The sequence below is a fragment of the Chrysemys picta genome, chromosome 1, assembly GCF_011386835.1.
Source record: "Chrysemys picta bellii isolate R12L10 chromosome 1, ASM1138683v2, whole genome shotgun sequence".
NCBI lineage: Eukaryota > Metazoa > Chordata > Testudines > Emydidae > Chrysemys > Chrysemys picta.
The window spans coordinates 187756544-187773464 of record NC_088791.1 but is presented as its reverse complement, the minus strand read 5'-3'; the positions used below and the strand labels follow the sequence as shown (position 1 = coordinate 187773464).

At 40.8% G+C, this 16921-nt stretch overlaps 2 long non-coding RNA genes across 2 annotated transcripts in view; both read left to right on the top strand.

The window, feature by feature from the left end:
* Window positions 1–7675, top strand: part of LOC135983919 (uncharacterized) — an 81760-nt gene extending 74085 nt beyond the window's left edge. Inside the window, exons 2-3 of the long non-coding RNA XR_010601773.1 lie at window positions 2392–2464; window positions 7436–7675. This is a non-coding gene — a long non-coding RNA (uncharacterized LOC135983919). The remainder of the gene's footprint in view (window positions 1–2391; window positions 2465–7435) is intronic.
* The window catches only part of LOC122174231 (uncharacterized), a 923450-nt gene that overhangs the window by 443948 nt on the left and 462581 nt on the right, over window positions 1–16921 (top strand). The window lies entirely within an intron of this gene.

Genomic DNA, 16921 nt, shown 5'->3' with positions numbered 1-16921 from the left:
GTGTTTGCTTTGTGTTCAGTAACAAATACGAAACAGACATGGTATTATATTTTCCACTATTCATTGGAGGAATAAACAAATCTAAACCAATCATAGTCAAACCAGACACTGGGACACAGCTATGCAACCAATACATTTAGTGGGATTTGATAGAATTGTCTATTCATTTTCATAGGATTAGAGATGTGTTAGGGGGAATCTTATTCCAAAACTTTAAAAGGACTATGTTTGTATAACATGTGGTTTGGTTAAGCTGATATAATGTGTATAAATAAATAAAATATTCACTGTGTAGTGCACAGTGTTCATTTTTGACATGGAAGGATAATGCAGATATAGTAAACCACAAAGCATATGCATATGCTAAATGTCACTTTGAAATACAATCCGGGTATGGGAGTGATTTATATGTTCAGTGTGAGAATAATGGCCTTATCACTGCAGCAGCAGAGTTCACACTGTCTTCAGGACTGATTATCAATATATTTTCAAGATGCTGCATTCTTGGTAGCCAAAACTTCAAAGCAACTCTACCAGGTGCTAAAGAAAAAAAAATCAGATTAGTTACCATTTTCCAATGCATTCCATAACCAGCCCTATCCATTTTTTAAAAGTATGTCTTTATCCCAGAAGGCTTTCCTGGAAAGAGGCAGCCAAAATGAAAAGTCAGTGCATTCTCTGCAGCGATTGCCACATGTGTTGTTTGTAAAGCAATGTCAAAACCAGAGCAAAGAATGTTGATGGAGTTAATAAAAACGAACCTTGTTTTAAAAATCAATTTTTGAAAAAAATAAATGGATATTGGAATTAAGCAAAAACTAAAAGTGTTACAATAAAGTTTCTGGGCAAGTCCTTGGGTCCAGGCAAGTTCCACTCACCACAGGGTCTGGGGTGGAAATGCAAAACTGGTTGTAAACTTCCTTTATGTGCCTGGGCTTGGAGTTGGGCCAGTTTTACCCCTTGCACACTTCAGTACAGACTCAGGTCTGCTCTAATTTACATCCAGCTGCAATAGCATCTCCCCTCAAAGCTCACTTCAGTAGCTACGAATCTCCAGGTTGCAGTGTCAGTCTGAATGCACTGCCTTTCTACTGCCATACCCCAACACAGATACTTTAGGACAGGTGCCAGTGTTTGGGTGGGAAGGGGATTGTGTATGGGGTATGGCTGGCCTCACACCCATCAGGAATTCCCTTATACCAGGTGAATCCTTAGGCATCAAGCTAACGCAGCTTTGAGGTTGCTTTGTGTTATCACACTGTCATAAAGCAGGCCCTATGGTGGGAGCCAGGATCTGGGCCTTTTTTCTCCTATTTGCATTTCTATTATAAATAATAGAGCACTGTTTGCTTCAAACACCCATCCTTACCAATGCCTTTGGGGAGGATTAAATAAGAAAGTCACAGGAGCTGGCAAGTTCCACATAAAACAGCAGGGAGAGGATGGGAGGATGCAGAGGAAGTGGCAATTGGAAGTGGGATGTCCTAAGGCAGCTGAGATAATACTTCCTGAGATATAATACTTGAATGACACGCACATACTGTGTCTACTCCACCTCTTATTTCCCTGGCAACAAGATCGGTTTTTTTCACAATGAAGTGGCAGTAAATTCCATTAACTCTTTTGGGACTAAAACACAGTGAAGTGATCGTTCTTTTATTTTTCCTGCTTACTCTGCTAACAGAATGATCTCTTCAACAGAGAGAAATCCACCCACTCTCTCTATGAATCTTTTTCAAGTTTAAAAGTTCTGCCTTGTTTGTACCACTAACAGTCCATATCCACAAGGTTTGCTAATCAATTATTAATGATTTGCTCAGACCAGCCCAATCCCTAATATTTTTGGAAGGAGCGTAAGGGAAGGTTTACCCTAAAGGCATTAAAGGCTCTTGAGTGATAACTGCACACTGCTCGAATGTCCAGGCTGGCACTCCCTTTCTGTCCACCTAAGTTAGAATACATATACTGGTGCAGTTTTCCTACACTGAAAAATGAATTCATTTTTAGAACCAGATTCCTTTCAATTTGGTGGCTATTTAAAAGCCCATGTGACTTGACTTTGTGGTCTGAGTCAAATACTTTGTTGCTAGGTGTCCACATCCAGATGACAGCCAGTGCAGTTGATACTGCATCTGGCAGGCAGAAGAGAGTCCATTATTATGATTATTTGTATTGCCCTAGTGCTGGAGCAGGGCCCCATTGTGCTAGGCACTGTACAAACACAGAGCAAAAAGATAGTGCTTGCTACAAACAACTTACAACTTTAAGTATAAGACTAGAGACAATAGATGGATACAAAACAGACAGACGGGGGAGTACAGTGAGATAATACTGGTCATCGTGATAGACTGCGGTCTCAGCAAAGCAATTGCCTGTTTATTTTTTTTGTAGGCATCACAGCAAAGAAGAGGCTAGGAGGAGGACGACTCTGCTTCGTGGATGTTTCTGGGAGTTCTCCCTAACTGTGAGGAGTAGCATGGCAGAAAGCACAAAAGCGCTTGTTTGAAAATTTAACAAGTGGGCAATGGAGGGTGGCATTGTGGGCTGATTGGAGGCAGGAGCTGACCTCTCGATAGTGAATGAGAGATGATAGATAGGGTGGGGATAGGCCAAGAAAAGCTGTAATGAAGTGTAGAAACTGCACACCTTTTAGGAACCTGATCCCAATTAGACCACAGGGTGGCACCTGGAGTGGTGTTAGGCATAACTGGCAAGCAAATGTAGCTGGGGAGGAGCAGGGTCCTCATAGAGGAAGGCGCAAAGGGCAATGAAAAGAAAGTCAGGGAGGAGACCCAGGTGAGGGGTATCTGGGTGTTTCCTATCTTGGGCTAAAGGCTGAGGGAAGCCTGAAGCTAGAGGATCCTAAGCCAGGAGGCAGCCTCAGAGGCCAAGGCCAGTGAAGTATGGTGCTAGAGGCAGGTTGTCTTGAGCCAGGAGAAAGCTGGTGGCAGTGAAGGTAAAGCATAAGGGTGTTTAGACTGAAGTTTGGGGTTCTGGAGAGGAGCTGTAGGAAGGTATAGGCTCCTGCAGTTGCCCCTAAGGAGCAGAGATTCCAGGGAGGAAGTGCTCTGAAATAAGATCAAGAAAGAACTTTGCAGGCATTAGGCTGAGCCCCAGCAAGAATCCCTGAAGAAGGAGGGTCTGGGACCTGAAAAGGAAGCCTAAGGAAGCCAAAGGTCTCAGGGAAGGCCTCTAGGGGCAGGGAAAACCAGTTAAAAGGTGAAGGCTATAGAAGATGGTGACTCTTACCTGGTGGGCTCAGTATGGAGCAGAGACCAAAGAAGTACCAAGACAGCAGGAGACAAGGGGTTCTCTCTGTGGTGAGCCCAAGATAGGGTTAAGTAAAGTATTGAGAATTGAGTGGGACTAGAAGTACTGGAATTGAGATTTTTTTTGAGTGTTCTACATTGAAGATCCTGGGTGAGGATCCATGGGTCTTAGTAATCTTTAGGAAGAGGAGCTGAAGAAACTAGAATTTGGGGTATTATATTGTGGATTTGGGAGTGAAGTACTTAAAGGGGATGTGGAACTAAAACTTGGCCTGTCTGGAAGGCTGAGTTGTGAGAAGAGGTGGACCTTTTCAGGACTGGAGAAACTGTTGCCAGGAGGGTGCTAGAGAAGGGAGAAATGCTACACCTGTACCTAGCCATGAGGGGGAGTTCCTGTCGTGAGTCCATCCTTCTACTAGGGCAGGGGTTGGCAACCTCTGGCACGTGGCTCGCCAGGGTAAGCCCCCTGGTGGGCTGGGCCAGTTTGTTTACCTGCTGCGTTGGCAAGTTCAGCTGATTGCGACTCCCACTGGCCGTGGTTCTCCGCTCCAGGCCAATGGGGGTGACGGGAAGCAGTGTGGGCTGAGGGATGTGTTGGCCGCCACTTCCCGCAGCCCCCATTGGCCTGGGACGGCGAATCGTGGCCAGTGGGAGCCACGATCAGCCGAACCTGCCGACGTGGCAGGTAAACAAACTGGCCTGGCCCATCAGGGTGCTTACCCTGGCGAGCCGCATGCCAGAGGTTGCCGACCCCTGTACTAGGGCCTTGGAAGTGAATATGAGAAGCTTATGTATGTGATAGAGAAGAGAGAGCCAGTGGAGGGATGCAAAGGGAGGGGTGATGTGGTCAAAGTGATGGGCTAGGAAAATGGTCTTTTCAGCATTATTCTGAATGTATTTGAGCAGGTGAGATTGTGTTTGTCAAGGCCAGAGAGAAGGTGGCTGCAGTAATTGAGATGTGAGGAGATGAGAGCTTTAGCTGTGTGGATGGATAACAAAGATCATATCTTAGAGATACTATGCAAAAAAAGAATTGGCAAGATTTAGACATAGCCTGGATGTGAGGCCCTAGAGAGTGGTCCGAGTTGAATATAATGCCCAGGTTAAAGGCCTGAGTAACAGGCAGGATGGTGGTGTTGTCCACAGTGCTTGAGGAAGGAGGTGTGCAGGGGGAGGGTTCGGGTGGAGGGAAGATTAAGAGCTCTGCTTTAGCCATGTAGAGCTGGAGCTGACATTTAGACATCCACAAGGAGATGTCAGAAAGACAGGTCAGGTTCCTGTATATGAACAGAGACTGAAATGAATTGGTCTGACCACAGGCTCTCATATTATTTGGCTTGACCTACAATTTTAAAATACCACAGGGGTTAACTCATCCAGCTACCTGTTGCTTTTTTTGTGACACCCGAGGGAGAATTGCCCAAGAATACCCAGGTGTTGTGGGTATTTAAATATCAATCATCCTGTATTTGTAATTTGTAGTTATGTGGCAAAACACGTCTCAGTATTATTTGAGAGCAGATGGAATCTGTCATTTACTGGCTCAAGAGCTCTGTGGATACTGTTGATTCATGTACCTTATGAAAGCATTACTCAGATTAGTGCATATTCTATGTAACTGAGATGAATTGCATTATTTTTTGTGGTGTAATCTTACATGGAAATGACTTTCCTTCCAAAACTGGAGCACATATTGGAAAGCAAAACAGGTACGTGGAGCATATGTAGTCTGTGTTGGAGTATGTATGGGTGGAGAGTTAGCTGGGGGAGGTGCCAACAGAGTTAAGAAAAGAAATATTGATCAAACAATGAAAAGGGTGAAAAAATAACAGGCAAATTAAATATATTTTCTTGCTACAAAACAAAAAGAAAAATCATTCAACTTGCTTATAGATCACCTGGGGCAGTTTAGTTTGTGATCTTTTCTTGTTATGGATGTTGCTAGAGTAATTCATTGTTTTTAATTACATCAAGTAATCCCTTTAGACTTCATGCAGCAGAAAAATTAAATTATATAAGCAGTCATGCAGTTTCCAATACCCCTTCACACACTCGCCAGATTAGAACAATAGATGCTATAATCCAACCATGTCTTGACTCAGATCTCTTATAATTATAAGCTTAATTTTAAAAACCTGTTTCACTATTTTATAATAAACATGGTAAACAAGCATTCACTTCCCTACTTCTCTCTAAAATGGGAGACAGTTTCAACTTTCTATACTTTTTTTCATAATAAATATCTTTAAAGCAATGAATGCATTTTCTCCACTTGCAAGAGAGAACTACTTATCTATTTCAAGAGCTAGATTATGGCTTTTCCACAAGCCTTCTCTAATGGCAGTATATTGGTGTGCTACCCCTGATAACATAGGTAGGGCATAGTATCTCAGAGAGCATGATTCCTTCCTTGTGAGAAACAATCTCTATAGTAACATTTTAATAGAAAATAACATAGAATAAAGAATTAATCAGGAGTATAATTTAGTTTGGGGGATATATCTGTAAATTTAATTTTCTGGGAATAAGCATGATGGTTAACAGAGATTATTTGGTCTTTATATAATTAAAGAAACGTGGATGATGGAAGAGCTGTCAATATAAACAAATGCCCTATAATTAACACTCATATGAGTAGGAGTCTGTGGCTGGCTTTAGTGACATTGGCATTTGTGCATCTGCCTAGCCCACCATTAGACGTTTATTTTGAGTGCATATTTAATAGGGTTACTCACCTGCTGCCCAGCTAGTGAGAAGACAACCTCACATTTCCACTCCCACTCTTTTGGCGGTTCCTATTTACCACTCATATGTCCCATCCAGCTAATCCTAACATGTGGGTTTGCTGACAGCATTAACAAAATCCCACTCAACCGAGAAAATGAGAAAAACCTCTAAAAAATAAGTAGGGATTGAAACATCTCTTCCTTGCTCTACAGAAAGAATGTGGGCAGAAGAAAGCCACACAAATAAAATGGAAAAACTACATAAATTGGGAATGAGTCTTTCTGACTAGCAAGTATGGGAGTGTGATGCTGCCCATGGTTGTGAGGCTACCACCTGCACTTAGTGTGAGAAAGCCTTGTCTTTGCCTGTCACCTTTCTGATTCCACCAGCCATGGGCAATACCAGCATTCCCCCCCCCAAGTCTACACAGACTCCAACGATAGATACACACCCACCCTTGAACCCTGGACTGTCCAGCCCTTGTTCCACTGATGCGCTGTTCCAAAAGCAGCCCTACACTCTGGCTTACCAGTTTCTCCTCAGATCACCACTGTATTTAACACACAGCACTTAGATATGTTTATAGTGAAAATAAGTACAAGTTTTTTTAATGAAGTAAAGAGACTTACAAATAGCAAAAGTACTGGAAACAATGGTTGTGTGTAAATAAAATCATGACACCCGTTCTAGAGACTAGACTTAGTTAACAAGCTACTTTCCTAACCAAAGTTTAACTCACCCAAAGTCTTTTCAGCATTGTCCAAACACATTTCCTTCCTTTTATAAGACAGAACACACTGACAGTGAAGGTTCCAGGGAGTACTTCAATACCCCCAGTTATAGCCCCAAACCCCATTGTCTTTATTAGTAAACAGGATACCCCCTCCCTGGTGTCCCCCTCCAGGTTTCCTTTCTTGTTGAATTCATAATGTCCTAATTTAGCATCAGGGTCAGTAACATATAGGCCTCCATTGTGAAGCAGACAATGTACACATGATCAGACATGTAATGGAATCTTTCTAAAGTATGTCATCTCTGGTGACCTGCCTTAATAACATAAGTTTCAGTAAGATGCATAGCTTTTAAAAATATTATCCTTCCATATATTTCACAATGATTATTATGAGCAGTGGGGTACAGGCTCTTGGTAGAGACCTTACGTGTCATCTTTGCCAAATTATTATGTAGATATTAGAACCTTTTAAATCCCTATGTACCCCCTATGCTCTCTGCCAGTTGGCTCCAAGGGGTATTTGGGTCACAGGGAGCCTCAAAATGTGCAGAAATGGTGTCACTTAGCAGAAGCCATTTGAATAGCCGGCTGGGTTCCTACTAGTAAAGCTGCTGAAGGTCAGTTTATTTCCAGGTTGACACAGATTTTATTTAAATCTTTCTTTCCTTCTCCATTTACTTATCATTTCCCTTTTCTGCATTTACAGGACAAGACTCCTTCAACTAAATGTGGATAATAGAAAATAGTGTAGCTGTAGCTCAGAAATGGGAATGAATTACCTTGTCTCTACTTAGCTTGGTGTTTTTTGTTGTTTTCTAATTGTATCCACTTTGTACCATTTCATGCCTACTTTTTTTCCATATATTGTTCCATAATTTTTTTCTTAAACAAATAGGTCTACTCTGGATTTTCCAAATTATTGTTATTAATAAAGGTCCATTATTATTTTTCCGCAATTTTCCATGTCTTGTCTGCAATTCAGCCTCAATTATTTGAAGATCACCCTGTGATTCAAGTAGGGCCTTACTCATGTGCTAAATGCGTGAATTGCAAATAGTGAAAAAGAGGAATAGTTTTATGGCTGGGTTTCACAATCTCTTCCTTTCTCAGTAAATTTTTCCCATTCTATAATGTGGATAATTTTGTTTTACATCCACTGAAATCAGCAGTGAGCTCTTTGTGCGAGTAGATCTACTTAGATCATAGTAGATGAGAAGTACAAATGAAGAGAAGCATTGGGAGACATGGACTTTTTGATTTTACACCAAAGCTGTAATGCTGGAGAGAGTGTGGCTCTAATAATTCCAGGGTCCATTTAATTCTATCAGTTGGCACTATGTTTGGTTTATGTGCACCTATTAGGTCATTTTCCATGACGGATTTTCAGGCAAGCAAATTTGTAGATTGCTTCTCACAATGTAGCCCATGCGTAAGGGGATTTTCAAGACTCTCGATTTTCTCATTCCTCCCAATTCAAATATAGTTACAAAACTAAGCATATATTCAGCAACTGGAGAAAGCTTTATTTTAAGCACATCTCTTTGATGTAACAGTCTTTTGGTTGACATGATTAACAGGGAAAGTTAATTAATTATAAAGATAAATGCATCTGACCCATACTATTCAAGGATCAGTCTTAACTTTGTCTGGCAGCCCATTATTCCACTAGGCTTATGGAGAATGTCAATAACAAAGCCTGCCATCACTCTTCTAGCTTTTATCTTGGATATCTACTGAGCCTCCCACCAAGAGCTTAGGTCAGAATTTCCTGTAACATCACTCATGGAAAAGCGCTGGCCAAATCTGTGCTCCTAAGTCTGCATAAGCACTCGAGGCAAACATTGCAATGCAAGGTGCTTCTAATTTTTCCTTATAAACACCTTATCAAATATTCCAGAAAAATAATATTTGTCTGTTCAACAGTCCCAAAATGCCCTGACAATAGAGATAATAGTTTTATCAGAGGTAGGATACAATTCCATCTGCTTCTGTCAGGCCAGTTTTCAGAATGTTTTCCATTCTTTTTTTTTTTTTTAACCAGAAATCACCCCACCTATTCAGAGGTAGATAGGGGTGGGTGGGTGTGTTACTTTTGTTTAAAGTTAATGGAATAATATAACAGCTGCTTTGCTAATATTGTCACAGTTTAAGCTTCAAGCACGTTTAGACTATTAATTATTCCAAAAAATAATGTATTTCCATTTCCTTTTTTCCTACCATAAGGCAATGGGCTGTCATTACTCAACCTCCTATGACACACATGGCGTAAGACACGTTACCACAAGGACAATTCAAAAGAACAATGAAAGGGGGGGAATGATTTTCTTTTACAGGATTTCCTTCCTTATTAATCAGAGAACACTAGGCTACCAGCACATACTCTAAGAGAGCTATGACTGAAAAAGCTTCAGTATGGTTACGATGGCAAAATGCCACTGTGTATTTGAAATTAAATGACTGCCACAATGTCTTGTTATTTTATTGCCACAACTTCTAACCTCCCTCCCCATAACAATGTCCAATTAAAAAATAACGAGTGTAATAGTTTCATTGTTGTGGGAGGATCCTAGAAAACCAAACGTGAGGTCTGAAGGCATATCAAATTCTTCACAATGCCAGCCAGCCAGGATGCCTGTTGAAAAGCCAGAGACCAATTAAAATAGATGCTCAGAACTCAGGCATGATAAAGAGAAGTGTTGCCTCAAGAGAAGGGAACCACCTAGCAGCAGCCAATATTAACCCTTGTAGAAGTCTGGATATAGTATCTGACAGAAGTAGGTAGTGGAATAGAGATGTTAGCCAAATTAAATGGTGGGCAAAGGCACCATGAGTATGTAATATAGACCGGTGTATATTAAAACTCTTCTACATTTATGTGATTAGACATAGTACTAGCTGTAAATTAACGGAGGGGGGAACAGCTTACATCTGTAGATTGTCGTTTAATTAAGAGTTGAGTTTATGTTGTTACTAAACAAACTCCTTATCAGGATGATAAAATAAGTTTTAAAAAATCACTAAAAGACTTCTGAACATTACAGCATACAATTGCAATTAGGGTCCAAATATTTATAAAGATTCCTCAATGCAGGAGACATTTCACCATTGCCATATTTCACAAAACAGCATATTCTTAGAATAGTGGGTAAAGCTGGTCAAAATATTTTGGCATTCAAAAATGTTTGATTAAAAAACACAGGAAAACACTTTTTCATAACCATTTTCAGCAAAAATACATCCTGTTTTTCAACCAACTCTAAATGAAATGTTTTTTTTTTCCCCTGTGGAAAACACAGGGGTTTTTTTTTCACATAATTTCTCCAATTTATCAAAGAGTTCTAATAGCAGAACATGGTAAGATGACAGACACAAATCTGTCTATTTGAATATTATAGTCAGGGACATATTCAGGTTCCCCTTATGCCAGCAATCATTAACTGGTGCGTCAGCCCATTGTGCAGATTTTAGAGTTATAATAATGGCCAAAATCTACTTTGAGCAGCATCCTAGCCTCATTCAAGGGAAATAAAGCCCAGAGTTACCATCAGAGTCCCTTGAGGTCATTTGTGCCCTAAGGAGCGGGTGCTAAGCCTGAAGAGCACTGTAGAGCATGCATGATCATATTTGCAAATCTGAGCTACTGACTGAAAGCAGGATCTCATTTTGGCAGTTCAAGTGGGTGAAATTTGATTTGTCAATGGAGCCTGGCAGAATACCATGGCTTCTGTTTTCTGATTTAACCTGTGGTGAGACTGATCTGTTGTGTGACTGTAGGCAAGTCACTGAAATTCTTTGTCTCACCTTCCCTTATCTCATGTGGGTATTGTGGGGCCAAGTGAAATGTGATTGTAAATTACAAATAAGTACAAAGGTACATTATCAAAACCTTGACTAACTCCAGAGTTCTATGCTCCCAAACATGCACTCTCCCCTCTAGGTTTTTACGGATTCAGGCAAGTCTCCTCCTCCTCCAAAATGTGGCAAATGCAAAATGTTAAACAAAAATATTCAGTTTCCCAAATAATGCAAATCATCTGAATATTGGATAAAAACCACATTAATCCAGCCACAGGTACTGACTTTCAGCTTCCCGGGGGTACTCCATCCCGAGGCTCTGCCCCTTCCCCCAAGGCTCCGGCCCCTCCTCATTTTTCCCACCCCAGTCCGCCCCCTCCTGCGAGCGTACCCTGTCCTCAGCACCTCCCATGCGCCACCAAACAGCTGATCCGTGGCGGGCGAGAGGCACTGGAGGGGTGGAGGAGGAGCTGATTGGTGGTGGCTCCTGGGTACTGAGCACCCTCTATTTTTTATCCATGGGTGCTCCAGCCCCAGACCACCCATAGAGTCGACACCTATGAATCCACTTTCCCCTGTTGTCAAAACATAAATAACTTAAGGTTATGCATCATTTTGTAATTACTGGACTCAGAGATGGTCGCCATCTTTCCTTCCTATACTAATGGAGTTTCAGAGGTCTTGGACTACAAAGAAAAATAATTTATTCTATGAGGACTTAGTTCATACCATGGGTCTACCATCTTATTTAGTCATAGGGTACCGACAATGCCTTTCACCTCAAATTTCTAAAAGCCGGGGGGGGGGGGGGGGGCACATTGCAAACAAACCCAACTTTATTTAAACCGGTGTAATTTAAGTGAAATTAGTGCTCATGTAAGTTTCTGGGTTGACCATTTATTCACAGAAGTTCATCGGACTCCTCAAGTGAGTGAAGTTATTCACATTTGTAGAGTCAAGTCACATATTGTCATCATTCAACATATCGTGGCAACACATACTTTTGTTGTGCAATTTGGGCTGCTATAATTATTATTACCCTGTATTACTGTAGCACAGTGTAGCCCTTGTCATAGATGGTCATTTGTTTAGGCCACAGGCTATCAAAAGCCTCTGAGGGTATACAGCTACATTTTGAAGTGGGACTCCCACCTGGGTCGACAGACTTGGGCTCGTGCTAGCACTGTAAAAAATATCTGTGTGCTTTGAAGACAGTGCTTTGAAGTTGTGGCTTGGGCGGGAGCTCAGGCTTTGACATGTAGGGATGGAGGTAGGTTTCAGATCCCAAGCTCCAGTCTGAGCCACAACTTCAGAGCACTATTTTTAGAGTGCCAGCGTGAGACCCACTAACCAAGTCTGTTGATTCCGACGAGGAGGTTTGCTACAAAATGCTGTGTAGACATACCCTGTCAGTTTATTGAAAAATCAGTGAACAGGCTATGGCTAAGGTTAAACACAACTTAGTGGAGAGATCACGTGAGTTGATGGAGGTGGAATGCAGTGTATGAGAAGAAACACCAACTGCGTGAATACAAAGCTACAGAGTGTGAGTAGTGGTAGTACAAGCTTTCTCCACCATTGACCTGGAGGGACCATTTCTATGAGTAAAAGAGTAGTTCAACCTCCATTGCTCAGTTCATTCCTTGGCTTTGGTGCTGAAACTTCAAGCCAGTAACATAATTGTATTTACCTTCAAATAAGGTGTTGAACTTTTTCTAAATGCCTGGGGCACTGTTGTGCATAACTTCCATAACCAAAATGTCTTGTACCTTCCTCCTCTGAATCATCTGGTGCTGTCAGTTATCAAGCTATTGGACTAAATGGACCATGGGTCTGAACCAGTGTGGAAATTCTCATGTCCCATAATGGGATACCTCTTTACTATGAATTCCCACATATGACTGAGAGAATGGATTCCACTGTATTATGTGAGACTGAAATTCACATAAAATTAACTCTGTTTTTCAGATTCAGTACCCTCTAAATATGTGTTATATAGATGTTAATATTTTTATTACTGTATTGTGGTAGTGCCTGGTGACACAAGTCAGCGATCAGTACCCTATTGTGCTAGGCACTGTACAAACACTTGCAAAGAACTTATAATCTAAGATATAACAGAAGATAATTAGTGGATAATGGCAGAGGAGAGGGAAAGAATGGAGGACAAGATAACAGTAAAACAAGCATTTTTGCTCAATAAGAAATAGTTACGATTTACCATCTGTCTAGCCATTGGCAGCTGCCATTTTCTTGTAGGTATCACAACAGGGGTGAGTCTTCTTGAGGGACTTGAAGGTAGCATTGGAGTTGTGCCAAGTTGTCCATGATCCGTAAATATGGAGTGACAAACTTTGTCCTATCCCACCCCTTATATTGAAGATACTGGTCTCTGCTGAATCCTTGGTTGAAGTGTGTATGGTCCGTAGTTCTACAAACTTTACACTACGTCTTCAGAAATGATGTCATATTCCTATAAATACATTAAGGGAATCTAAAAATCCAACATCAGCAGTATTTTTTTGGATCTTAAACTTGCAGTTGGTTGCAATCTGCTTAAATTCCCTGAAATAATTCAGGTTGCTTCCAAACAGGTTTGCATGCCAACTGCTTCACACATTCAGCAAAGGAGTTGTTCTTCACTCATTTTCAGCTGGCAATCTAGTTCTGTTATAAAAAGTTAAAGCACTACTCTACCAGTTAAAAAAAGCTCCCAAGGTTATAAAAGACTATTGTCATCATATACATGAAGTTCAAGAAGGTCAAAATATTGTTTTTCATCATGACAGTCAGTGGGGGAAATGAGACTGAGGAAAGGTATATAGAAAAGAAAAGGAGAATTTTACTGCTGTATTTTGCTTATAATCTGTTAAATGGAACAGTTACCTAGCCATTGAAACTTTCCACTACGTTCAGTGGAGAATAAGCACCACTTCCAGTCTCAGCTACAGATCTCTAAAGGTCCTCTAAGCAGGGTCACGTACACACTCTCTCTCTCTCTCTCTCTCTCTCTCTCTCTCTCTCTCTCACACACACACACACACACACACACACACACACACACACACACACACACACACAAAAGAAAGAATTCCTGCTTTTTCCCCCTTTGTAATGGATACTCCAAGTTGACACAGATGGTAGTAATAAGAAGGCAAACTCCAAGGCTGCCAATTGCGTCAGTACTAGCTCTTTCAACACGCCTCATCTGAAACGATAACTATAATTCATGTCCCATTGTATGCTACTGCTGTGCCACGCATCTTTAAAAAATATTATGTGAATTATTCAGAGAACCGACAGTACTGGAGCATTGGTGGAAAATAAAAATGATCTGTAATAATCTAGCTTTTTTTTTTTAAAGGATTTTAATGCTTCCCAGCAATGATCTACTTTCTGAGTTGGATTAAAAACCACATGCAGGTTTATTTCTTGGTATATTTCTATTTCTGCTGGTATTATCTTACTTAGTATCAGCTCTTCAGCCTTGTAATAGGGTGAAGCTGCTGAGAATTAAGGTGTGAATACCATATTCTGGGTGAACACTCTCTGGATAAGAATAAATGTGGAGTGTGCATAGTATAGTGGGAGTAGCCTTTTTCAGGTTTCAAACAAAGACCTGTTAGGTGAACACAAAACTAATGGAGGAAAAAAGACATTTGGGGCCAGATTCTCACTTACAATCAGGCTGCTTTACACTGCTCTGGCAGTGTAAAGGGGTCTTAACATAGGCACCTGTAATCTAACATACTCTATGGATCCTTTATCTTGCTAGAAAGGTGTAAAGCAGCCTAAGTGTACCTGGGTATCAGATCATTTCTCCCTCCTGTTGATTGTTGACAGACATCACTTGCAAAGTGTTGATTAATGCTAGGATTGTGTACTGCCTTAGAACACAATTAGCGAGACTGCTTTAAATCACTCCACTGCTGATCTGTTTTCTTTTTCTCTTTGTTTGAGTTTCTTTTGCTGGAACAAATGAGAACCAAATCTTCTAAACTTGTTTACTGCAAGGACAAATACTTACTATTCAAATGGATTTTAGTGTTTTATTAACAAAAGGAATCTCAGATTAGAGGTGGGCCGTAGGAACTCAAACTCCTTGCCCCATGAACTCAATCGAAGGTTTTTGCATAGACGTCAAATGAAGCCAGGGTTACTTGACTTTCTGTTTTTATCAGTGATCAGATAACTTTTTGTGCTGCATTGCTCAGTGCATATTGCTGAGGAGAGATTGTCTCTTTGTGGATGGAGGTGGAAGAAAACTGTACTGCTGCTATAGGATAATCTGAAACAAGCTGGGGATCTAGGAGTACTGCCATTCCCGAATGTTTGCAGGTCAGGACTCTCCTGTTGCTGTTACAGATTTGCATTTTTAAGTACTTTCTGGGAGGTGTGTGTATTGTGTATTTAAATCAAAATACATAATTCAAAATCAGCTGAACCATGTTTTCTCAAAGCTTCCCCCCCAAAAAAAAATTCATTTAGGTGCGACTAATAAGATAGTAACTTTCCAAGCCCAAAAGGAACTTTGGAAAGATGCTGTTTTCTCCTTTCACCATGTACAATCATTAACCTTTCGTACATATGCATTCCTCCACTTAAGGCTAGCAAACAGTGCACATCAAAGACCTGATCCAAGGTTCATTGATATCAATAGATAGATTCCCATTGACTTCAGTAAGCTTTGGAGTAGGCCCCAAGTTCATAATTCTTGTCCTTACTTTCAAGGCCCTGCATCAAATAACTTCTGCATATCCCTGGCCTGGTCTCTTTTCTCCCCCCTTCCCCTTTCCCTCTTTGCTCCATAAGTGACATCAGCCTCAATACTCCTTTCATCTTTTCTTGTCACACTTTCTTTCATGCAGCCCCTTGTTTTGGGAATAACATCCTCATTCTTGTTTGTAGTGTGATGACAAGCACAAAGAACCATGTTTTAAGCAGCAAATAGATAACTCCTTGACCAGAAAGTTCCCCCATTTACTAAACTCCCTCCAGCAACACATCCTGGTCCTCTCTCATAACTGAAGGAACAGAAACTTCATAACCACTCCACATCTCCCTTTCTTTATAATCAAATAAAACCTAAATTATAAACAAAAATCTAAACCAACATTTCAAAATAAACTTCAAATTCCTTAAAACTGTTTACACTACTATGTTCCCATATCAATTAAATTTAAATATTCCTGATTAGTATTCTAAAGATCAAGTTTCTAAGGTCTGATCAGTCTTCCAGCCCGTGCTCTCATTTCTGTTGAGGTGTGTGGAGTTCCCTGTGGAGGAACTGTCTTGCTGACAGGGTACCTGCAGGTCCCAGATCCTCTCTTTGTTGTGTTGGGGAAAACTGAAGATGAATCCAATTCCTCTGGATCTCCTCTGGATTTTGGGGTCTCTACTAGGTAGGATTTGGGAGTTTCTGCCTGATTTGGAACAGTTCCAGTGGCTGGGAGCTTTTGAGCCAAACTTGTCCCTTGGTCTCAGTTCAGGTAGTGCTTTTTGTTTTTTGCCAAACACTGAAGTTGCTACTGAATTTTTATTTTGACATCCCATTTTTGAGAACACCTTGATCAGGATGGTCTCCCTGCCCCTGTTTCTTAGGCTCTCTGGTGCAACACATCCTGGACCAGGAACCTATAACCACTCCACGCTGGTCTCCAAGCCATCTCCCTCATCTCATTCATATCTCTCTAACATGTTTCTCCTTAATTTCTTTATTGGAAATGAGGGGGAAGAAAGGTAACACATGCATACAAAGAAGAACACAAATCGATATACCCATCACAATGTGTACATATATTTCAGCATAGCTGTAATCTAATTATTGTTGCTCTCACCCTTCTCTCCCTTTCCACTCACTTCCTCCCTCCCCTTCCCCATTTGTTGTTATCCATTTTGTGATCCTAATTTGGTCTGACATGTCAAGGATACAGTTAATGTTCCTTGGGCCAGGGATCATTTCTTTACTTGTGACATACCTAGCCTCACATCGATTTAATAGTTAATAATCTCTCACTCCTCCTTCATATTTCTCCACAAAGCTCTATTTTATTCAGGGCTAAAACTAGCACAGTACTTAAGCACGTATTTAACTTTACTGACATAAGTGCTCTCATAGACTTCAATGGGATAACATCCCACCACTAACTTCCACTTAGACTATACTTATTGCCACTCCTAAGTATGAAAGGGTTATTAAACAAGCAAACCCAGAACTTTTGCATTCCCATGTGCTTTGTGTGAAGCCTTTTCTTCTTTTCCTTATTTTTCTTGTTTAATTATTCCAGTAATTCTTTCCTTCTCTGTCATGTTTCTTTCTTCTGAAGGCCCTTGTTTCTCAAAGTACTTAAACTCAAGCCTAACTTTAAGCATGTGTGTACTTACATGCTTGAAATTA